This window comes from Protopterus annectens, chromosome 6.part1 (assembly GCF_019279795.1).
Source record: "Protopterus annectens isolate FY-2018-M chromosome 6.part1, PAN1.0, whole genome shotgun sequence".
Lineage (NCBI taxonomy): Eukaryota > Metazoa > Chordata > Ceratodontiformes > Protopteridae > Protopterus > Protopterus annectens.
Window position 1 is genome coordinate 555,830,252 of NC_056738.1, and position 24,894 is coordinate 555,855,145.

The 24,894-nt window shown below is 39.0% G+C and overlaps 1 protein-coding gene across 5 annotated transcripts in view; it reads right to left on the reverse strand.

Annotated features, from left to right (window-relative positions):
- LOC122805673 (neurexin-2-beta-like) overlaps window positions 1–24,894 on the reverse strand; it is a 1,444,051-nt gene that overhangs the window by 830,682 nt on the left and 588,475 nt on the right. The gene's annotated exons all lie outside the window — the stretch shown is intronic.

Sequence of the window (24,894 nt, forward strand, 5' to 3'; positions counted from 1 at the left end):
AGTTAGGGCAGATGGATATGACTAGAGTTCAAGCTTCCATTCATTTTAATTAAGATTCATTTCTGTTTCTCTTAATTCACCTTACGACCATGACTGCTGTAGAGATGGGTAGGGTAGTGCAGTTCATGCACACAGACAGGAATAGAGGTGGGCTCCTTTTACATCAGGGATTTTAGATCAGTGGGTATTCTCTTGGAAAGTTGTGGGGAAAGGCATGCTAAGGCATATGCACTTTTGTATCAATGGGCTGAGTTGTAAAAGCAAAACTTTATGATTGTCCTTATTTGTGGGTTTGGGGGGTGTCTGGTCCCACTTAATTATGGTTGGTCTGTTTAGCTCTTACTTTTTTTTTGTCTTTCTCTCTCAAAAGCATTTATATTAGTCTTTTCTTTTGCAGATGGTGGAAGCACAGCATTTGCGACTGAGATGGGCAGCCGTAATTGTGCAGCCAGAGCAGCTATTTCAGGAATTTCCAGCTAGTGAGTTCTTCATGGCAGGAGATCCCGGTGAGTCCAATTAGAAGAGGCAAAGGCAGACAGCCAGCAAGTGAGTGGCATGTGCAAAGAGGACTCAGCAGGGGATGGAAGCTGTTGTGATGGAGGTTCCAGCTGCTGGAACAGTGCGCAATAATGAGGTCACAGGTAATGACACATTGTTGGGTGCTAATATAGGCATGTCTGAATTAGTGCAGTTTGGAAGTAGTGAGGGGACAGGTGGGAATGAAGTACATCAGGAGCCACATGAAGCAGGCGGTGCAGCTGAAGAGCAACAGGGGTTTAGTGGAGGTGGACAGGTTCATGAGGTGGCTTTTGGTGATGAAGAGGGTTTAGGTTTGATTATGAGGAGTTTAGGGTTTTCCACAGGAGGAGTGGAATCACAACAACAGGAGGCTGGGTCAGATTTTGGCATTCATACAGGTGATTGGTTAGCTAGGGTAAGGGAGAGAAGGGGACGTTTTGACCCCTTATATTCCACTTTCAGTTAAAGAAAATATCTGGAAGGGGGAGTATGTTGATATTTTCAAATTAATTGAGGCAGATCAGGTACAACAATTGATGGAATCAGAAACCACAAACCATACAGACCTTTTGGCAACTTTAGTGACCTTGGTTCGGAGGAGGGTTAAGTAGACTGTGGCCAAGAACATGAGACAACTGTGTGTTGGGCTTCATTTATTATATGGGAGTTTCATTGGAGAAAGATACCAGCCTGGCCTTACCACTCTTGGCTTATTTTCTCATGATCCACGAGGCACAGCATCTCTGGGTAGGGAACACTTGGTTGTGGTACAATTAGAGTTTTCAGAAGAGGAAGGTGGTAGATCAGTCACTGTCCTGGGAAGTTAGAGATCCTGACATTTGGTTAGCCACTATGGTAGATATCATTGGAGTCATTACTGGGGGGGTTAAGTTATTAGGGGGCTGATCAGGGGTATGCTGGGCCTTTAATGTGGGGCATTGCTCATGGGTGCTGTGTAGGTTTTTGCACACTTGTTCAAAGTGTGTAAGAATGCATTCAATGGTGCAGTATGACAAACAGGAAAGCACTTGGTTAATCTGAGGTCACAACAGACTGAATATGGGGGTTGCCTTCATCCTTTCCTGGATTTCAGAGTAGTTGGGGTAGGGGGTATTTTTCTTCTAGGCGGGGGTAATACCAGGGTATGCATTCTCCCATTAATGTATAGGTATTGTGGTGGTTGCTCATGCAATTTCCCAGTTCGGCAGGCATGGATTAATTAATAGATGGGTTTTCTGAGGGATTTTCTATTAAATCAAGGGTTGTGGGATGGGTCAATTTGTAGCAATTTGAATTCTGAGCAGGGGAAGGAAGAGATTTTGGAAGGTTTGTTTAAGAAGGAAAGTTGGTTGGACAGGCTGGCCCATTTGATATTCTTCCCTTTAACAGATTTAAGTTTTCTCCTTTAGGTTTGGTTCCTAAGAAGATGGCAGGTGAATTTCATCTGTTTCACCATTTATCTTATCTCAAGGGCAATTTGGTGAATGATTTCATTTCAAGAGATGATGCAAAAGTCAGTTATGTGACTCTGGATGATGTGATGCTGGTCATTCGGGAGTTTACGTACCCATGGTTGGTGAAGATGGATATTGAATCTGCTTTCATTTATTATCATTTCAGGAGGAAGAGTGGCTACTGTTGAGCATGACGGTTGGGTCTAAGTTTTTCTTTGATAAGGCTATGCCGATGGGATGCTCGGTGGCCTATGCTACTTTTCTAAAGTTTAGTACTGCTCTCCCCTGGTTTTGGCAGCAGTGGCTGGGCACTCAGAAGCCAGCATATTATCTGGATGACCTTTTAGTAGTAGGTGAAGGCTTTGAAGGAGCATTGGACAGTATTATATGATTTTGTGGGGATGTGTGATGAACTGGGTGTTCTGTTAGGTATGCAGAAGTTAGAAGGCCCAAACAAGACATTATTTTTTCTGGGACTGTTAGTGGATGAAGGCCATGGTTTGTTTTGTTTAGAGGATGAGAAGATAACACATTTGAAAGAGCAGATTTGTTGGGTGAAATCTAAGGACAAGGGGTGCATTAAGGATGTCATGGAGCTCTTAGGGCTCATGAATTTTACATGCCAGGCAGTTCACCTGGGTCGTACCTTTTGTAAGTTTGTGGCTTTCTTGTTGAAAGGCGGTAAAAGCAAACATCTTTGGGTGCAGCTTAATGAGTTGGTGTGCACTGACTTAACATTGCAGTTGTCTTTTTTTCGAGCAGTTTAATGGTATGTCCTTTTGGCAAGCGGATTGGGTTATTGAAGGGATTTTCAATTGTTTACAGATGCAGCAGGAGGTATTGGGATGGGGGTGTATTTTGGTGGGGAGTGGTTTGCATCTCACTGTCTGGCAGACTGAAAGGACAAGTGGAAGATGTAATGTTGCCTTTTTGGAGTTAGTTCCAGTTTGGGTGGCATTGAAGGTCTGGCAGGAAAGGTTGTGAGGAAATAGGGATATTTTCCATTCTGACAATATGGCAGTGGTGTTAGTGTTACAAACAAAGGGAGCTAGGTCTGAGTTACGTTTGTGTGTATTATGCAAGTTTGTTTTGCAGAGTTTGGTGATTAATTTTTCTTTTACAGGTGTGCATGTGATGGGTGTTATGAATGGGACTGCTGATAGCTTGTCTCACTTTCAGTTTTCCATGTTTTATCAGTTAGCTCCAAATACAGAGGACAAGCTGATGGTGTTGCCAGATGAGGTGTGGCAGTTTGGCCTGGAATAATCAGACAGCTGATACAGGAATCATGGGCAGCTTCTACAAGGAAGGCATGTGGTAGGGCATTGCAAGATTTTGAGAAATTTGTGTTGAAGCTGCCTGAGGAGGAAGGTGTTTGGACAGGATTGTTGTTGAAATACTTGGTACAGGCTTGGGAACAAGGTAAGGCAGTTCGGTCATTCAAGGTTGACTTAGTATGATTAGTATATTTGCACAGGTGGCAAGGTTACATGACTTTACTAAATCTTGGATTGTGGGTTGTTTGTTGAAGGGTTGGGGTAGGCTTCATAGTGTGAAGACCGCCAAATGATGGCCATTGACCAGACAAGTTTTTGAAGGTTTTGTTGCAGGGATTGGCATTGGTAAATGGAGATTCATCGGACTATAACTTATGGGTGATGTAGGCTTTAGGATGTATCATGAAGCTTATAGGGTGTCAGACTTTTAGGATCAATAGTCTGGTGAGGTGTTTCAGTGTTTTCTGTTTTTCTGTGCAAATTTGGTTGTGTAGATCTAAAACAGATCAGTTGGGGAAAGGCAGGAAGATAGTATTGGGAAAGGGCAGGCATGATTGGTTGTGTCCGATGGTTTGGGCTAAGAAATTGCTTTGGTCTCATTATTTACTGATGAAGAAAGGCAACTACTTAATATTTTTTCAATTGGTAGGGGGCAGGTGATAATCCGTTTGTATATATGAGAAGAGCTTTGCTTTTTGGTGTGTTGATTTCCAGGAGTGAGTTTTTCCACTCATTCTTTCTGCATTGGCAGGGCACTGGATTTAGCGAGAGGGGGCAGATCAATTGAAGCCATCAAGAGGGTGGGTTGTTGGACATTAAATGCTTTCTTGTCTTACATTAGACAATTGGGTAAGATGACCGGCTTACTATTATTTTTTTTTCTTCTAATAAAGGAGATTTTCATTCTCAGTCATTCTTATATCCATTGGGCAGCAAGGAGTGCTGCCTTTAGGCCGGATGGCTCACAATTGGGTTTGCATCATTGCAGTTGGAGGGTCAATAGGCATGGTGTCAGAGGACTCAGCTTGTGGAGGAGTTTGCTTCTGTACAGTCTCAAATTGGAATTCGTACAGTTCTGGTAGTTTTTGACAGGTAATGATGTAGGAATGATTCTGAAGAGACAGTTGGTAGTTAGGATAAGAGAGGATTTGGTTACGTTAAAGAGGTTATATGTGGGTATGTGTACTGTGTGGTCTGAAGTAGTACCATGTTTATTTTGGAGGAATGCTAGCAGTTTTATAGCTTTAGGGAGGGCTTGTCAGTTTGTTAATTTTAGGTTGTCAAGGCAACTGGCTGCGTTGGGTATTTTTACAATTCAGCACAGGAATTTTGGCGACAGGGACCTACTTTAGTTTAGATGGGATGGTGTGCACCTGAGTGATTTTGGTTTGGATTTGTTTAATGTGCATTTAGACTTATTTTTAGATGGTTTGGTGAAGATTTTGGGGTGAACGAGGTGGATCAACCTGTGTCAAGCTGTTTGGCGGAGAAGAGGGGCAGGCTTGTCCCTCTTCTGTTCCCCCTCTCGTGTTGGGTGTTTGATTCAATGAGTTCAATGAGTTGGGGGATGAAAGTGAGCGATGTGAGCTGCTTGAAGTAAGAGTAAGTCAGCGCTGGTGATGACGCTGCTTATTTGGTCAGGATGAGCCAGAATATGCTACCCTGGTAAATAATTCTATGGATGTTCGTGTTGTGTCTAATAAACTTAACTTTGTCCGGTGAAGTTATGTTTATCAAAATGTAGTAAAGGTCATCAAATGTCATTTAGTGTGGTGTGTTTAATGGAGGGGACGGGACAATTCTATTAGTCCAACTAGAATGTGGTCTCCCCTTTATTAAGTGCAAAAAATGGAATACAGGTTATGGGTGTTCATGTTGTATTTAATAAGCTAAACTTTGTCCAGTGAAGTTATATTTATCAAAATTTAGTAAAGGTCGTCAAATGTCATTTAGTGTGGTGTGTTTAATGGAGGGAACTGGGAGAATTCTATTAGTCCAACTAGAATGTGGTCTCCCCTTTATTAAGTGCAAAAAATGGAATACTGACTCCATCTGGTTAGCAGACTACTTCATCCTACTAGCAATAAAACTTCAAATCTCAGCTCTATGAAGCTAATATCGCCTGGCTATCATCTAGTGTATACATGTGGATTGGCTGTTATGGCCCTTGGAAGAAGTATACAATTAGAGTGTAAAAGCTTGAATAAAATACATTTTGTCATCACATCTGTTATGAAATAAGCTGTTCCTAGCTCTAGTATCATATCCAGTCTCTATCAGTACCATGGTATTTTTCATCTAGACTTGTGGGAAGTAGATTTATCTCGACTAAAGTTGGATCAGAATGTTGTAACAGTCAGGTACCTTGTTTAGTACATATGACTGCTGTGCTTAGTGAACTGCCTTGGCTTCTGGTACAAAGGAAAATTACATTTTTGTTATAACTGTCAATGAATTCAGATCTGTGGATCTGAATATAATAACTAGCAAGATCCTTCAATTTCATTTCCTTATTTCTCTTCAACCTATCCATTACTGTCAAGTCACATCTTATTCCTATAGCAACATTATGAACACTCATCACCACCCACCAGGTTTGCTAGGCAACAGGGGAAAGGAAGTAGATTGTAAGGCCTTTCTTCCAACTACTACTCTTGTTACTCAGTGACAAATTTCTTGGTGCCCCAAGGTGTTACTCCAAACTTTAGCTGCTAAGCACTGTTGGAATTATTAGATTACAAATGAACTTTAAGCAAGAATTGTAATTATATAGATCACCAAGTACTGCACAATGTTTGCATAATTTATCACCATGCTTACCATTACAAATTCCACTCCACTCAACTTTCTCCCACTGGCAAAGCTTGCTAATGAAATTTCTCGAGATGGTCTTTATGATAATTTAGACAATAATTTGCTTGTTTTCATGTACGGAATGGAAGTGTGGCAGTAAAATAGGACAGAAAAGCATTTGCTTTTTAAAGGCAAGGAATTTAATAAAAAAGCTTTCTTTAATATTCTTCATTCATTTCATCCAACAAAAATATAGAGTATAGCTTTTTGTGTTATTTTAACCACATTCCTCTATTTTCATTTAGTTATACCATGGCTTCATAAATTTACTGTCACAGGAACAACAGCTTTGTTTTATTTCTTTTTTAATGAATTTCTAGACCATGTTGGATAACAGATGTTTTTTATGATGTGCTGCTGAAAACTTTAATAAAAATATATTAAACTGCATTAAAAAATGAGGATACAGTACCATTTTACAGCATGAACATTCCTTTTGCTCAGACTTTAAACAGTGTGTTCTTACTGGTATTTTTTTTTTTTTTTACTAGAAGATTTACTTTTGACAAAATTGATATGAAGTCCCTGGAGTTTATATTTTTTGTTACATGCATTACCAGTGAGAAAAACATGCATTTCCAGTGAGAAAAGGATCTCTTTCACCTTTCCATAAATCTAATTTAAACATAATACAGATTATTTAATTTTGTAAATGACAAATCAGTACTTATTTAGTTTCATCTACTACATTGTTTATCACCTTGGTGAAAACTTTCCTAAATCTGCATTATTAATTTGATTAAAATAATCTAAAAATATTTTACAAGAAGTCTGATTTTCTATTGTATAATAGTACTACAAGATGTAATATAAAAATAATTGTAAAATGACAAACTTTGAGATTCAGAAAAGTTTACCACAATGTGGAAACCTTAACTCCAGAGGTTTCTGCATTTAGGTAAACCAGAGCAACACAACTGCTCTTCTGACTTTGTTTCTCCACTGGTAATGGCTGAAGTGCAGAGAGAGGTCTCCTGGTGATGCAGCACACCAGGGAGTGGCTAATACAAATTTGCCATGTGCTTTTCCCCAGAAATGATGCTGACAGTAATTAAGACATTACAGAGAACTGCATCAACAAGTTAATATTCTTGCTAAGAAGAAAAGTAAATACCATCTTTTGACAAGGCTAAACGATTCATTTTTTTTGTGAATGGCTGTCTCTTCTATCATGACTGTAGGTAGGTACCATGGAACAGTGGTTTTGTGCATGTGCCTGTATATTATCTATGCACAGACTTGTATGCACGTCTGTAGGGATATGAATGTAGTTGCATGGATGTGTGTGTACATACTGTATCACTGTGATCACCCCGGCGGGTAAGTACGGAAAGCCAACAGAGTGTGCGTGTGCGTGTGTGTGTGTGTGTGTGTGTGTGTGTGTGTGTGTGTGTGTGTTAATATGTGTGAGTGTTGAGGGGGTCCCTGTGCTACTTTAACGCATGTGTTGGTAGGGAGAACCCTAATGCACTGTTTGATTAATTGATGTAGTAATTAGCCACTAATGAGACATCTGCTTGTCTTCAACTTGTCTCTGAATTTGTGATTCTTGTCGTTATGCTTATTGACCAACCCACTTTGGCCAGTCAGTGCTGGTGGTGAGAACTGCCTTCTTAGGAAACAAGACAGATTTGATATTGGGAAGCACTCCACCTTGTGCAATAGTGACATCTCCCAGCAATTTATTCAGCTCTTCATCATTTCGGACAGCCAATTGCAGATGCCTAGGAATAATGGATTTTTTCTTATTATCTCGAGCTGCATTACCAGCTAACTCTAGAATTTCTGCTGTAAGACATTCAAGTTTCTTTGAATCTCTGGGAAAAACTGCTGCAATGCATACATAGAAAGCACCAGGGACAAGCTACATCAAAAGATAAGCAATTTATTTATTTATTTATTTATTTTACATTTGTTGACCGGGCTAGTCTAGCTGGATACATTTCCATTTTCAGTAGAGGCCCGGGGAGAAAAGCTCCACATAAAATTGAACACAAAATGTTACAATAGACAAGCAAATGGACAAAATCATCATAGATGAATAGACAAATAAAAAATATAGTAGCAATAACAGATATATACAAAGAGAGGATCATATTTATAAAAATAACATTAAGAAGTTGAAATAACATCAAGAACAAGGCACAAAACAGAGAGCAAAATTGATTAATAATGTTATAAAGAACTAATCTTAGTAACAGAAGGAGAAAGAGAAGCAATAAAATAGGAGAGGAGGAAGGAAGCAATATAAGAAAAGAGAAGGGAAAGTAGTGACAGATTAGCTTAGAGGTAAGATGAAACAGAATACTCTAAAAGGAGGTAGACTGAAGCAGAATACAGTAAGAGAGAGGGAAAGTAAAGCAGTAGGAAAGTGCAGTAGTGAAAGTGCAGTAGGGAAAGTAGTGACAGATAAGCTTAGAGGTAAGATGAAACAGAATACTCTAAAAGGAGGTAGACTGAAGCAGAATACAGTAAGAGAGAGGAAAGTAAAGCAGTAGGAAAGTGCAGAGTAGTAGGAAAGCGCAGAGGAGGTGAAGGATTAGTCAGGTTTTGAACAGGAACAGAGCCAGTGGCTTTGGAAGTAATCTTTGATTTTGTGTTTAAAGAGAGGCAGAGATGTAGTAAGTGTTATGTCGCTAGGAAGCAGATTCCAGTTCCTTCCTACAGTATTATTAAAGAGAGTCACCAGCGGAATTATAAGTCTTTGTTATGGTAGCCATAAGTTTACTGGATGAGCGAAGGGAGTTTAGGTTGTTATAAGGGATTAAAAGTTTAGAAAGAATTGGGGTTTTGTTTGGTTGGTATAAGATTTTATGGGCAATAGTGAGTTGAGGGATTAACAGAAGGTTTTGTAGTTCAAGCCAGCCTAGAAGTTTCAGGTTAATACAGTGATGAGTTCTAAAGGGGTTACTAGTGGCAAAGCGGGCAATGTTGTTGTAGCAAGTAGCCAGTTTGTTAAGGTTGGATTTCTTAAGGTTAGTATAAATTGGTGAGGCATAAAGAAGAGTAGACAAAAGATGAGAGTGTGCAATCTTGGCTCTGGATGATGATGTTAGGAAAGGTTTAATTCTATATAGGCTTCCTATTTTCTATTGACTGTTTTAATGGTGTTGTTGATATGCTGGTCAAAGGAGAGGTTGTTATCAATTGTTATTCCTAGTAATTTTGTAGTTGGATCAGGAGCAATGAGAGTGGCATTATTTGAGGAGATGGTGAAGTTCAAGGGGGTGGACCTAGTGCAAGGAGAGAAAAGGAGAAGTTTAGTTTTTTTGGCATTGAGGAGGAGGTTGCGTCTGGTGAACCAAGTTTCTACAGTGTTGAAGACATTTTGAGTAATAGAAGAAAGTTCATTAGGAGATGAAGCAGAGCAGATAAGGGTGGAGTCATCTGCATATTGAATGCAGGTAGATTGAGGAATTGCTAAGTGAAGATCATTGATGAACAGGGAGAAGAGAAGAGGTCCTAGAATGGAGCCCTGAGGTACACCGATGGAAACGGGTGTAAGTGAGGAAATTTGGTTTTCCCAACGAACTGCTTGCTGTCTATTGCCAAGGTAGGATGTAAACCAGTTAATGGCAAGATTATCAAAGGAGAGGGATGTAAGAGTGTTAATTAAAATGGAGTGGTTGACCATATCGAAAGCTTTAGAGAGGTCAATGAAGAGAGCAGAAGAGAGAAGGTTGTCGCTATGTTCCTGTTGATAGTATCTACAAATGATAGGAGAGCAGTGGTAGTACTGTGATGTGGTCTGAAACCATGTTGACAGTTTGCTATTATGTTGTTTTGAGAGAGATGCTGTAAAAGTTGTTGGTGAATACATTTTTCCATTATTTTTGCTAAGGGAGAAAGGAGGGCAATTGGTCTATAGTTTGAGTACTCAATGGAGTTTCCACCTTTATGTAAAGGGATAATATGGGATATTTTCCAGATGTCTGGGATGGTTCCCTCTTGGATTGTCCTGTTTATAAGTATAGATACTGGATATGCAATTTCTTTGGCAGCTTTTTGGAGAAAAAGTGAGGGGAGCTTGTCAGCAGAAGGGGTACATGGCTTCAGTTTGTGGATAAGTCTAGAGATGAAAGATGTAGGAACAGGTTGTATTTTAAAGTTATTTGAAGGGTGTGTTTGGTTTATAGGTGGGCTGGAGTTATTAGTGCTAAGTTGTTTAGCTAGTGATAGAATTGTGTCTGTAAAAAAAGAGTTGAAAGCATTTGCAGTAAGGTGGGGAGTATCTGGGTTGGCATTGAGAGGGGTGGGAGTTTTGGATGTTCCTGGGGAGAGGAGTCTATTTATAGATGACCAAAACTGTTTGGGGTTGTTATGGTGAGTTTGTTGAAGTTTGCAGTAGTAGGTTTTTTTGTCAGTAATTATTGCTTTTTTTGTCGAGTTCCTAAGTTGGCGGAAATGAAGAAGGTCAAGGGAATTTCTATGGTTTCTCCATTTAGCCCAGACTTTATTTCTGGAGAGAATTAGCTTTTTAGTTTCTTTAGAGAGCCATGGGGCAATATTGGGTTTCATTCTGATGGTGCGTTCAGGAGCATGTTTGTTGAGAATGGATAAAAAAGTGGTGTTAAAGTATGATACTGCATTTTCAAGGGGAAGAGATTTCAGGGGGCTCCAGTTGCATTTGCTGAGTTCATTTTGAAATAGGTCTATGTTAAAATTTTTAGTAGAGCGTATTTTTTGAATGTTAGGGGGGTTTGGGAAATCAGTTCTTTCTCTAGTAATAAAGGTTAAAGCATGATCACTTATATCATCAGGCAGGGTTCCTGCTTTGTAGGCATGTTTGATTTTGTTTATGAGTATCCAGTCTAAAATACTCTCTTTATTGTTAGGCTTGTTGATTCTAGTGGTTGAAGTAATTGTCTGGGTGAAACCATATAGGTTCATATGAGAGGAAGGATTATCTGCATTGATAGTGTTCCAGTCAATATTGATGTCACCTAGAATTATAGTTTCTTGCGGTAAGTAGCACATACCCAGCTGAGCAAGGGGTCTACTATGGGCATCTTGTTTCCTGGTGGTAAGTAGATGCAGATAAGCTAAAGGGATTTTTGGTGTTTATTTGGAGTTTTGTTATGATGGCTTCTACTTTGCAATCTGGGGTAGGATAGGCAGGAAGAGTAGAGATATTAAGCTGATTCTTAAAAGAATCGCTACTCCACCACCTTTACGTTTTGGTCGGTCAAGTCTTATTATGCTATATCCTTGGGGTGTGATCTCAGTGTCTTTTGTTTCTGGTTTGAGCCAAGTCTCTGAGAGGCACAGAATGTCAAATGAATGAATATCAAGGAGGGCATGTAATTGAGCTATTTTGTTTTTTATACTATGAATGTTTAGGTGTCCAATAAGGAGGGAGTCATAGATTTTAGGAGAATTAGTTTTGGGAGAGGGATAAGCAGGTCCAGGATTAGGGTGGATGTCTCCATCTTGTAATGTAAGAATATTAGGTTTAGTTAGTAAATGGTTCTTTATAAAGATTTGAAGTATTAGTTTCATATTGGTAGGATATACATACTTAAGGTGGGAGAGTCTGTGGTATTTAGGTAAAAGATAGTTGGTGTTAAAGGTAATGTTGGAGTGTAAAATGGGAGAAGTATTTATAAGGGAAGATGTGTGTTTATTGGGGTAAATGGAGTGGACAGAAGAGGGCTTTCAAAGAAGGTAAAAAGGTATGCAGAGAACAGGATGGTAAGGAGTGGAATTATAAGTGTGGGCATAGTAGAGGAGTTGGGAGGCATAGTTAGAGAGTATTATAGTAGGAGTTAAGGAAAATACTAGAAGTGGCTAAGATAGGAGAAAGGATATAAAGCCTAATAGGAGAGGGAGGAGAGACAGAGGGCCAGTGCGAGGTAGTAGGGGGTGTAAAAGGTAGTGAAAGGGAAAACTAGAAAATAAAAAAGTAGATGTCAAATATAGAGCTGTGAGGTCAGATATAAGGGAGGGATTTTGGAAGGAATGAGGTAAGAGGGAGGAGGTGGTAAGGGGTGTGATTAACAGGGGAGTGGGAAAAAGCAGGGTAGGGTATTGGAAGAAAGAAGTAGGGGGTGTGTTCAGGGAGGTATAAGAGTAGGACCCCTGGAGGTGGGTGGGAATTGGGGGTAGGGAGGGGAGACAAGAGGGGCTTAACGGAGCGGGAAGAAACAGCTGAAGGAGAGAAGGGAAAGGAGGCAATCAAAAAATGCAGGTAAGTAAGGTGAGAGAGGTATATAGTGAGAAAAAGAAGGTAAAGTAGAGACCAGAGTTCAGGGAGAAGATAGAGCACAGACAGGTAAAAATCAGTATGTGAACATACAGTGAAAATAGAGGAAGAGCAGGTCTAAGTTAACAGGAAAGTAGGCAGCTTACAAGGAATGGAGCAAAGTAGAGAGATAGGGGGCAGATGGAGAGTGAGGCTAGGATAGAGGTGAAAAGGAATAGGAAGCCAGAGTACTATTGTAAACAGAATGTAAGGGCTAGATGGAGCCAGAAGGGAACAGCATACGAAACAACAGAAACAGAGGGGAAGGAGCTACCTATAAGATGGCAGAAAAAAAGAGAAAGAAATGGAGAAATAAAGAATAAGACCAAGAGGGGTGTGTGGGAGAAGAGAAAAATAGTTACAAAGTAGGAGAGTAGAGCATACGAAGGGAGGGAGAAGGGGGGGCTAAGAAGGGCAGGTACTGGCTGCTAGAGACTCACACACAGGCAAACTATAAGACCCTTATAGGAATACCAGAACAGGAGTCTAATTTGCAAACAAATCTAAGCCCAGAACCTACTTTCTACTTTCTTTCCTTTTCCTTTCTTGGTAGAGTGTGCAGTAACGGACAGGTAGTTTCAATCAGTCACAAGAGGGTTGGCAGGTTCTTCTGGCACCAGGAGGATTTACAAGAAGACTGGAAACAATATAGTTCAGCTGGAACTTTAGGGATAGACAGGCAGGTAAGAATAGGGAGAAAAACAATAAGAACAGTGTTTACACAGGTATTATCATGAGAGAAAAGGTCCAACAAAAAAACGCAGTTGAAAGAACAGAATAACTACCAATCTAATACTTATACTCTATTTAGTAGTTGAAATAAGGTAGCCTATTGATAAGCATTAGCTCATTGCATTAATACAGTGATGACAGTACATATAAAATAACAATTTGCTGGAGAGTACAAATGTAAAACATATATAAACAGCTTCTCAGTTATCATTAATCATTAAAATAAACTCTGAGGTTTCAGTAAGTCAGTAATAAGAAAAGAAATAAAAAACAAAATTAGTAAAGTAGATAGTGCAGATAATCACAGAATATATTATATAATAGACTAGCAAGGATAGTTGAGGATGAAATAAGGGATTTACAGGGGCATCAGCAGCAAATAAATAGCTAGGAGCCGTAAAAACTAGGGTCTGCAGGTAAAACTTTAAAACCACCAACAGTTAAGGTGTTAAAGTCGCTTGGTTCCCTGTGTCTACTACTACAGTGCTTAAGCGCAAGTAGCTGGTGTAAATAACATACAGTTAGAGGTTTGCTAGATGATAGGAGGGTATTTAAAACCCTGCAAGAGATAAGCTGTTGCTAGCTTAATCCGTTTCTTACTGCGTGGCGTGTTTAGCACAAACTAAGAGAGATACCTCATAAAAGAGGTCTTAAGGAGCGATGAGATATTCATGGTAGTTTAGCTGAGAAACCGCATGTAAAAGTGGTTAAAAAGGGTAACTCAATGCAATTCCTATAGTCGCAGGGCTTTATGATGGTAAATAAGTATTGGGAGTGAGGAAACGCCAGCTGAGCACGTGGCGTGGTGAAGGAAATAGAGTAAGCTACTGTACAATTAATGGATACAGGGAGGCAAAGTAAACATGCTAGATGTCTAGCAGCAAGTATATATTACTATATATAATGTAAAGTGGCAAGCCAAGTAACAGATGAAGAAATGCGACTGTTACACTAGGAGTAGCTACTCAATTCCCTACAGCGACATATCAAGATAGTATGTCCTAAAATTTAAAAACACATTACAAACGCCACTAGCATACACTGAGAACAGCGAGAAAAATATAAGCTAGTTGAAGCCTTACTTAACCCCAGTATCCTGTCAAAAATGTTTGCGTAGCATTTGGCTAAAGTTTGCTTCATTCCCTGTGGACACTCCTGAATAATTTTGCATTTTCAAGGCATCATCAGAAGGAATTTCAAAATGATTTTCTGAAAGCAAGTACCTAGGTTACATGCCAGACAGATAGCACTGATCTCTGCCTTAAGAAGCACACTCACACATACTGCATCTAATGTGCATACTGAAACAAACAAAATGTTTATCTTGGTTAAATGGCTTTGCACTATAAAGGACTTTAATGCTCTACTAGAATGTCCAGCACAATATTCTTATTTTAGTAATAACTTGAGTAGCCATAAAGTAATCCTTTCTAAATTTTGGAAATGTACCCCAACAGTTGCAAAATTCTGATCGGCATTAATATTTAATGGATGCAGGAAAAGCAATACTACACTACAGTAGGGCACATATGATGCTTTACATGGGCTTTGTAAATGGTATATAGTTAGGTGCTAAAGGCAAAATTGTTAAAAGTTTAGGTAAAAGTGGCTATGTATTTTGCTGAACCAGTAGTCAGTAGCTAGGGAAGAGGTTTTTAAGAGTTCAAGATTAAATACATGAAATCTCAAGTAAGTCTACTACTTTGCATACAGATGTCATAATCAGTCATAGCCTTAGGAAGCACTAGGGCCATCTAGATCATTAGCAGCTATACAGGTATGCAGAACCGAGCAAAAATGATCCCTAAAATAAAACATGTAGCTTGTACTATTCTAAATCATCAAGGTGTTTACTACATATTAGTGTATTTTGCATGGAACACCATATAATCCTGATACTACCAAAAGAGCTCAGACTCACATCATTCAAGATGCCTTATTGCTTTTAATAGTCAATACTTAGCATCAAGGCCTATTTGAACTCCATTACCAATTCCATTGGCTGGGATGTTGTACAAACTGGATCATATAACCACTATGAAGAACTGAGATGTTCTTTATTTTGTAAAATGACAGGTTATCTTTTTACAGTTGAGAGGTCTCCCCTGTTAAGGAAGCAAATTAAAATCTTTGGAAATCATAAACCTAATATGGTTACACCCTACTCTTCTTTTATCTTATGGACCATTTTCATTATTAACTTTTGATTACAAGATATGTACCTTACTTTCATTCACTTTTTCAGTCATTCATTCTGTGCATCCACTTTCTCCTGTTCAGGTGTATGGGAAGCTAAAGCATATATACTGGCACACAATGGGATGGGAAGGCAAAAAATTACATGATGCATGGGCACACTAATTCGCACACTGTGCACATAACTACAGGTCATTTATGACATTCCCAATTAACCTTGTGGCATGAATTTGGGATGTGAGGTAAAATTTACCAACTCAGCAACCCACACACGCATGCACACACACACACACACACACACACACACACACACACACACACACACACACACACACACATACACACACACAAAATGCAAACTGCCCACAAAAGGTGTCTTAATATGGAAATGACCTGGATAACCAAGTACTAATAAGCAATGATGTGAACTGCTTTAAAGTTGTGGATTCTTTTCATTAAGTAATCCATTTTCAACATACCAGTGTTTATTTATTCCTACAGGGTAAATCCAAGATAATACTGAAAAAAAACTAATCTGAGATAGCTAAATTGCATTTTCCCCTTTTAAATTTAAGCTCTAACAGAAAAAAACTTTGATGGAGTGAGATGGTTATTGTTAAAGCATACCCTGCTAAAATGTCTCCATTTTGAAATGCTGTGACTCTCAGTGCCAAGTCCCAAATTCTGAAAAAAAAATGCTTATTGTATAGGAGAAGAGCAAAAGTTGTTTTTTTCCTTTAAACTTTTTTTTTGGGGGGGGTGGCATTTCTAATTAAAATACCAATGTTGCATAGCAGAAACAAACTTTCTCAGTGTAATTTTAGTCATAGCTAAAATCAGCAATCATGTACAGATGTCTTAGCCAATATAGAGATGGATCCAACTTTGAGATATGACACAGATAAATATAGACAAATCAAGGATGCAGAACACTGTAGTGGAGATGATCATACTAACAGTTCTTTACAGGAAACAAAATAAAAAAATGTCCAGTACTATCTTTTTGAACCAGGTACCAACCATACCAATGACATGAAAAAATTCACACTGAGCTAGTATATTTATTAAATCAATACTGCGGTAGTGGTGCCGTGGTAGTGTTGTCACCTCACAGTAAGACTTTGTCCTGTGGCATTTCTAATTAAAATACCAGTGTTGCATAGCAGAAACAAACTTTCTCAGTGTAATTTTAGTCATAGCTAAAATCAGATCAGCAATCATGTACAGATGTCTTAGCCAATATAGAGATGGATCCAGCTTTGAGATATGACACAGATAAATATAGACAAATCAAGGATGCAGAACACTGTAGTGGGGATGATCATACTAACAGTTCTTTACAGGAAACAAAATAGAAAAATGTCCAGTACTATCTTTTTGAACCAGGTACCAAACATACCAATGACATGAAAAAATTCACACTGAGCTAGTATATTTATTAAATCAATACTGCGGTTGTGGTGCCGCGGTAGCTTTGTCACCTCACAGTAAGACGTTGTCCTGTTCAATTCCCAGTTAGAGCGTCTTCTGTGTGGAGACATGCGTGAATGGGTGTGCCTTCGTTGAAGGTTGTGCGTCAGGGCTGGCAACTCGGCACGTAAAAATCCACTGCTAATCATTAGCGGACCGGAGTTCCGCTGTGGCGACCCCTGACCGGGAAAAGCCGAAAGACACAACAACTTTTTACACCTTGCCAAGATATAAAACACATTTTAACTTGCCTTGCTGAATTTAAACTATAATATCCCTGGTGACTTCAGAGAAAATTATGCATGTAATTGGAAGATGAACAAATTCAAAGGTATGGAAGTCCACGGTCACCCTAGCTTCCTAGTAATAATAAAAAAGACAGTAGGACAGTAGGCAGAATAGAGTAAGAAAATGTAGGTAAGAGTAAGGCAGAGAATAGTATGACATTGGCAGAAGTCCTCTACAGAGCTCAGGCAGGTGGGACTGGATTGGGCAGAGTAAGGCAGAATGTTTGAGCTACATCTGCAAAAGAAAGGTCAAGGAGAAGGCAGCTATGGTGGATGGACAGCTGTAGACAGCAGTCATAAGATGTACAGGGAAAACACAGCCATTGATGGTCATGCAGAATTCAGTATAACATACAGTGCCAGTGCTTAGCAGTGAGGAACAGGCAAGAATCCTTACAGAAGGTGCACAACGTGAAAGCAACAGAAGATTGGAGAGTTCTTCAAAAGAAAGAGTGTAAGACAGATGGGAAAGGATTAGATGAGGCTAGTACTGACATTGTGGAGGGCCAGTGTTAATGGAAGTAGAGACTGAAAGTTTGCAGAGAAGGTTGGCTTTGGCATGGGACAGGGTGTGATGAAATTAAGACCGAGAGTGGGGACAAGGGCAATGGCTTTAGCAATTATTGACTTGTTCTCCAAGGGGATTAGGAGTCTTTACAAGTAAGGAAGGACAGATCAAATTAGGTAACAGTGAAAATGGAAAATGGTCTTGAAGATTAGGCACACTGTAACGGGGGAAGTGGGTTGATCAATTTGGTTAGGAAAGCAGAGAGTTGGACACACACATTGTGCTGAACAGAGGCACCGATAACCTATCAAAGGAGACAGCTGAGGTGGTAGCAACTAGTGTCGTGAAGGCAACAAAGGAAATTCAGGACAAGCAGGCTGATATGTTACCTCTGCCAGCAGTGAGCACACTTGAGAGAATCAGGGAGTATAATTACTAGTTTTGGAAAAAGACGAAGAGCTTGGGGATGAGGACAGACCTGGTACAGGGGCAAACTTTGCGCCAGGGTTGGTCTCCATCTTAAGCAGTCTTAAGAGATGGGTTGGAAGAGTTTATATCAAAGAACCTTCTTTTAAACTAAGATGAAAGTGGTAGGGGGCATTCACATAAGCAAAAATGGGAAGGGGAATTCAGGAAGGGAAGGAATGAAAAAATAATTGCAGAACATACAAACGAATAAATACTGATGACTAAGAGCATGTCTAGGTAGTAGTCCTCTGCAGTGCAATGAATCTGTGCAGGAAGATGGGAGGAGCTACAAGCAGTGATCTGGTGGGGATAGTGGAATTTGTTGTTACCACAGAAACATGGGCCAGTGATAAGAGATAGAGTGGGACATGGATGTGTCTGCATATAGGCTGTTCAGGAAAGCCTGAGATTGGACGGATGAAGGTGCAGTAGTAAAGTCTCTTGGCTTTTCCCAGTTAGGGGTTGCCACAGCAGAGCTCCGATCCTCTAATGATTGGCAGTGGATGTTATGGTGCCGAGTTGCCAGCCTGATGCCCAACCTTCAAAGAAGGCACACTCATTCACACACGCACATACCTGCATGTCTTTAAATGCCACTCAACCGTGGGGAGGACAGGCAGACTCCACACAGAAGGCACTCTAGCCGAGAATTGAATGGGAGAACCTCTTGCTGTGAGGTGACAATGCTAACCGCTGTACCACCGCGGCCTGTCAATGAAGGTGCAGTAGTGTTCTATATAAAGGAATGAAGGTGCAGTAGTGTTCTATATAAAGGAATGAAGGTGCAGTAGTGTTCTGTATAAAGGAATGAAGGTGCAGTAGTGTTCTATATAAAGGAATGAAGGTGCAGTAGTGTTCTGTATAAAGGAATGAAGGTGCAGTAGTGTTCTATATAAAGGAATGAAGGTGCAGTAGTGTTCTATATAAAGGAATGAAGGTGCAGTAGTGTTCTATATCAAGGAATGAAGGTGCAGTAGTGTTCTATATAAAGGAATGAAGGTGCAGTAGTGTTCTATATAAAGGAATGAAGGTGCAGTAGTGTTCTATATAAAGGAATGAAGGTGCAGTAGTGTTCTATATAAAGGAATGAAGGTGCAGTAGTGTTCTATATAAAGGAATGAAGGTGCAGTAGTGTTCTATATAAAGGAATGAAGGTGCAGTAGTGTTCTGTATAAAGGAATGAAGGTGCAGTAGTGTTCTATATCAAGGAATGAAGGTGCAGTAGTGTTCTATATCAAGGAATGAAGGTGCAGTAGTGTTCTATATATAAAGGAATGAAGGTGCAGTAGTGTTCTATATAAAGGAATGAAGGTGCAGTAGTGTTCTATATCAAGGAATGAAGGTGCAGTAGTGTTCTATATCAAGGAATGAAGGTGCAGTAGTGTTCTATATAAAGGAATGAAGGTGCAGTAGTGTTCTATATCAAGGAATGAAGGTGCAGTAGTGTTCTATATCAAGGAATGAAGGTGCAGTAGTGTTCTATATCAAGGAATGAAGGTGCAGTAGTGTTCTATATAAAGGAATGAAGGTGCAGTAGTGTTCTGTATAAAGGAATGAAGGTGCAGTAGTGTTCTGTATAAAGGAATGAAGGTGCAGTAGTGTTCTATATAAAGGAATGAAGGTGCAGTAGTGTTCTGTATAAAGGAATGAAGGTGCAGTAGTGTTCTATATAAAGGAATGAAGGTGCAGTAGTGTTCTGTATAAAGGAATGAAGGTGCAGTAGTGTTCTGTATAAAGGAATGAAGGTGCAGTAGTGTTCTATATAAAGGAATGAAGGTGCAGTAGTGTTCTATATAAAGGAATGAAGGTGCAGTAGTGTTCTATATAAAGGAATGAAGGTGCAGTAGTGTTCTGTATAAAGGAATGAAGGTGCAGTAGTGTTCTATATAAAGGAATGAAGGTGCAGTAGTGTTCTATATCAAGGAATGAAGGTGCAGTAGTGTTCTATATCAAGGAATGAAGGTGCAGTAGTGTTCTATATCAAGGAATGAAGGTGCAGTAGTGTTCTATATCAAGGAATGAAGGTGCAGTAGTGTTCTATATCAAGGAATGAAGGTGCAGTAGTGTTCTGTATAAAGGAATGAAGGTGCAGTAGTGTTCTATATAAAGGAATGAAGGTGCAGTAGTGTTCTATATAAAGGAATGAAGGTGCAGTAGTGTTCTATATAAAGGAATGAAGGTGCAGTAGTGTTCTATATAAAGGAATGAAGGTGCAGTAGTGTTCTATATAAAGGAATGAAGGTGCAGTAGTGTTCTGTATAAAGGAATGAAGGTGCAGTAGTGTTCTATATAAAGGAATGAAGGTGCAGTAGTGTTCTATATAAAGGAATGAAGGTGCAGTAGTGTTCTGTATAAAGGAATGAAGGTGCAGTAGTGTTCTATATAAAGGAATGAAGGTGCAGTAGTGTTCTATATAAAGGAATGAAGGTGCAGTAGTGTTCTATATAAAGGAATGAAGGTGCAGTAGTGTTCTATATAAAGGAATGAAGGTGCAGTAGTGTTCTATATAAAGGAATGAAGGTGCAGTAGTGTTCTGTATAAAGGAATGAAGGTGCAGTAGTGTTCTATATAAAGGAATGAAGGTGCAGTAGTGTTCTATATAAAGGAATGAAGGTGCAGTAGTGTTCTGTATAAAGGAATGAAGGTGCAGTAGTGTTCTGTATAAAGGAATGAAGGTGCAGTAGTGTTCTATATAAAGGAATGAAGGTGCAGTAGTGTTCTATATCAAGGAATGAAGGTGCAGTAGTGTTCTATATCAAGGAATGAAGGTGCAGTAGTGTTCTATATAAAGGAATGAAGGTGCAGTAGTGTTCTGTATAAAGGAATGAAGGTGCAGTAGTGTTCTATATAAAGGAATGAAGGTGCAGTAGTGTTCTATATAAAGGAATGAAGGTGCAGTAGTGTTCTGTATAAAGGAATGAAGGTGCAGTAGTGTTCTATATAAAGGAATGAAGGTGCAGTAGTGTTCTGTATAAAGGAATGAAGGTGCAGTAGTGTTCTGTATAAAGGAATGAAGGTGCAGTAGTGTTCTGTATAAAGGAATGAAGGTGCAGTAGTGTTCTATATAAAGGAATGAAGGTGCAGTAGTGTTCTATATAAAGGAATGAAGGTGCAGTAGTGTTCTATATAAAGGAATGAAGGTGCAGTAGTGTTCTATATAAAGGAATGAAGGTGCAGTAGTGTTCTGTATAAAGGAATGAAGGTGCAGTAGTGTTCTATATAAAGGAATGAAGGTGCAGTAGTGTTCTATATAAAGGAATGAAGGTGCAGTAGTGTTCTATATAAAGGAATGAAGGTGCAGTAGTGTTCTGTATAAAGGAATGAAGGTGCAGTAGTGTTCTATATAAAGGAATGAAGGTGCAGTAGTGTTCTATATAAAGGAATGAAGGTGCAGTAGTGTTCTATATAAAGGAATGAAGGTGCAGTAGTGTTCTGTATAAAGGAATGAAGGTGCAGTAGTGTTCTATATAAAGGAATGAAGGTGCAGTAGTGTTCTATATAAAGGAATGAAGGTGCAGTAGTGTTCTATATAAAGGAATGAAGGTGCAGTAGTGTTCTATATAAAGGAATGAAGGTGCAGTAGTGTTCTATATAAAGGAATGAAGGTGCAGTAGTGTTCTGTATAAAGGAATGAAGGTGCAGTAGTGTTCTATATAAAGGAATGAAGGTGCAGTAGTGTTCTATATAAAGGAATGAAGGTGCAGTAGTGTTCTATATAAAGGAATGAAGGTGCAGTAGTGTTCTATATAAAGGAATGAAGGTGCAGTAGTGTTCTATATAAAGGAATGAAGGTGCAGTAGTGTTCTGTATAAAGGAATGAAGGTGCAGTAGTGTTCTATATAAAGGAATGAAGGTGCAGTAGTGTTCTATATAAAGGAATGAAGGTGCAGTAGTGTTCTATATAAAGGAATGAAGGTGCAGTAGTGTTCTATATCAAGGAATGAAGGTGCAGTAGTGTTCTATATAAAGGAATGAAGGTGCAGTAGTGTTCTATATAAAGGAATGAAGGTGCAGTAGTGTTCTATATAAAGGAATGAAGGTGCAGTAGTGTTCTATATAAAGGAATGAAGGTGCAGTAGTGTTCTATATAAAGGAATGAAGGTGCAGTAGTGTTCTATATAAAGGAATGAAGGTGCAGTAGTGTTCTATATAAAGGAATGAAGGTGCAGTAGTGTTCTGTATAAAGGAATGAAGGTGCAGTAGTGTTCTATATAAAGGAATGAAGGTGCAGTAGTGTTCTATATAAAGGAATGAAGGTGCAGTAGTGTTCTATATAAAGGAATGAAGGTGCAGTAGTGTTCTATATAAAGGAATGAAGGTGCAGTAGTGTTCTATATAAAGGAATGAAGGTGCAGTAGTGTTCTATATAAAGGAATGAAGGTGCAGTAGTGTTCTATATCAAGGAATGAAGGTGCAGTAGTGTTCTATATCAAGGAATGAAGGTGCAGTAGTGTTCTATATAAAGGAATGAAGGTGCAGTAGTGTTCTATATAAAGGAATGAAGGTGCAGTAGTGTTCTATATAAGGAATGAAGGTGCAGTAGTGTTCTGTATAAAGGAATGAAGGTGCAGTAGTGTTCTATATAAAGGAATGAAGGTGCAGTAGTGTTCTGTATAAAGGAATGAAGGTGCAGTAGTGTTCTATATAAAGGAATGAAGGTGCAGTAGTGTTCTATATAAAGGAATGAAGGTGCAGTAGTGTTCTGTATAAAGGAATGAAGGTGCAGTAGTGTTCTATATAAAGGAATGAAGGTGCAGTAGTGTTCTGTATAAAGGAATGAAGGTGCAGTAGTGTTCTATATAAAGGAATGAAGGTGCAGTAGTGTTCTATATCAAGGAATGAAGGTGCAGTAGTGTTCTATATCAAGGAATGAAGGTGCAGTAGTGTTCTGTATAAAGGAATGAAGGTGCAGTAGTGTTCTATATAAAGGAATGAAGGTGCAGTAGTGTTCTGTATAAAGGAATGAAGGTGCAGTAGTGTTCTATATCAAGGAATGAAGGTGCAGTAGTGTTCTGTATAAAGGAATGAAGGTGCAGTAGTGTTCTATATAAAGGAATGAAGGTGCAGTAGTGTTCTGTATAAAGGAATGAAGGTGCAGTAGTGTTCTATATAAAGGAATGAAGGTGCAGTAGTGTTCTATATAAAGGAATGAAGGTGCAGTAGTGTTCTATATAAAGGAATGAAGGTGCAGTAGTGTTCTATATAAAGGAATGAAGGTGCAGTAGTGTTCTGTATAAAGGAATGAAGGTGCAGTAGTGTTCTATATAAAGGAATGAAGGTGCAGTAGTGTTCTGTATAAAGGAATGAAGGTGCAGTAGTGTTCTATATAAAGGAATGAAGGTGCAGTAGTGTTCTATATCAAGGAATGAAGGTGCAGTAGTGTTCTATATAAAGGAATGAAGGTGCAGTAGTGTTCTGTATAAAGGAATGAAGGTGCAGTAGTGTTCTATATAAAGGAATGAAGGTGCAGTAGTGTTCTATATAAAGGAATGAAGGTGCAGTAGTGTTCTATATAAAGGAATGAAGGTGCAGTAGTGTTCTGTATAAAGGAATGAAGGTGCAGTAGTGTTCTATATAAAGGAATGAAGGTGCAGTAGTGTTCTATAAAAAAGGAATGAAGGTGCAGTAGTGTTCTATATAAAGGAATGAAGGTGCAGTAGTGTTCTATATAAAGGAATGAAGGTGCAGTAGTGTTCTATATAAAGGAATGAAGGTGCAGTAGTGTTCTATATAAAGGAATGAAGGTGCAGTAGTGTTCTATATAAAGGAATGAAGGTGCAGTAGTGTTCTATATAAAGGAATGAAGGTGCAGTAGTGTTCTATATAAAGGAATGAAGGTGCAGTAGTGTTCTATATAAAGGAATGAAGGTGCAGTAGTGTTCTATATAAAGGAATGAAGGTGCAGTAGTGTTCTATATAAAGGAATGAAGGTGCAGTAGTGTTCTATATAAAGGAATGAAGGTGCAGTAGTGTTCTATATAAAGGAATGAAGGTGCAGTAGTGTTCTATATAAAGGAATGAAGGTGCAGTAGTGTTCTATATAAAGGAATGAAGGTGCAGTAGTGTTCTGTATAAAGGAATGAAGGTGCAGTAGTGTTCTGTATAAAGGAATGAAGGTGCAGTAGTGTTCTATATAAAGGAATGAAGGTGCAGTAGTGTTCTGTATAAAGGAATGAAGGTGCAGTAGTGTTCTATATAAAGGAATGAAGGTGCAGTAGTGTTCTATATAAAAGGAATGAAGGTGCAGTAGTGTTCTATATAAAGGAATGAAGGTGCAGTAGTGTTCTATATAAAGGAATGAAGGTGCAGTAGTGTTCTGTATAAAGGAATGAAGGTGCAGTAGTGTTCTATATAAAGGAATGAAGGTGCAGTAGTGTTCTATATCAAGGAATGAAGGTGCAGTAGTGTTCTATATCAAGGAATGAAGGTGCAGTAGTGTTCTATATAAAGGAATGAAGGTGCAGTAGTGTTCTATATCAAGGAATGAAGGTGCAGTAGTGTTCTATATCAAGGAATGAAGGTGCAGTAGTGTTCTATATAAAGGAATGAAGGTGCAGTAGTGTTCTATATAAAGGAATGAAGGTGCAGTAGTGTTCTATATAAAGGAATGAAGGTGCAGTAGTGTTCTGTATAAAGGAATGAAGGTGCAGTAGTGTTCTATATAAAGGAATGAAGGTGCAGTAGTGTTCTATATAAAGGAATGAAGGTGCAGTAGTGTTCTATATAAAGGAATGAAGGTGCAGTAGTGTTCTGTATAAAGGAATGAAGGTGCAGTAGTGTTCTATATAAAGGAATGAAGGTGCAGTAGTGTTCTGTATAAAGGAATGAAGGTGCAGTAGTGTTCTATATAAAGGAATGAAGGTGCAGTAGTGTTCTATATAAAGGAATG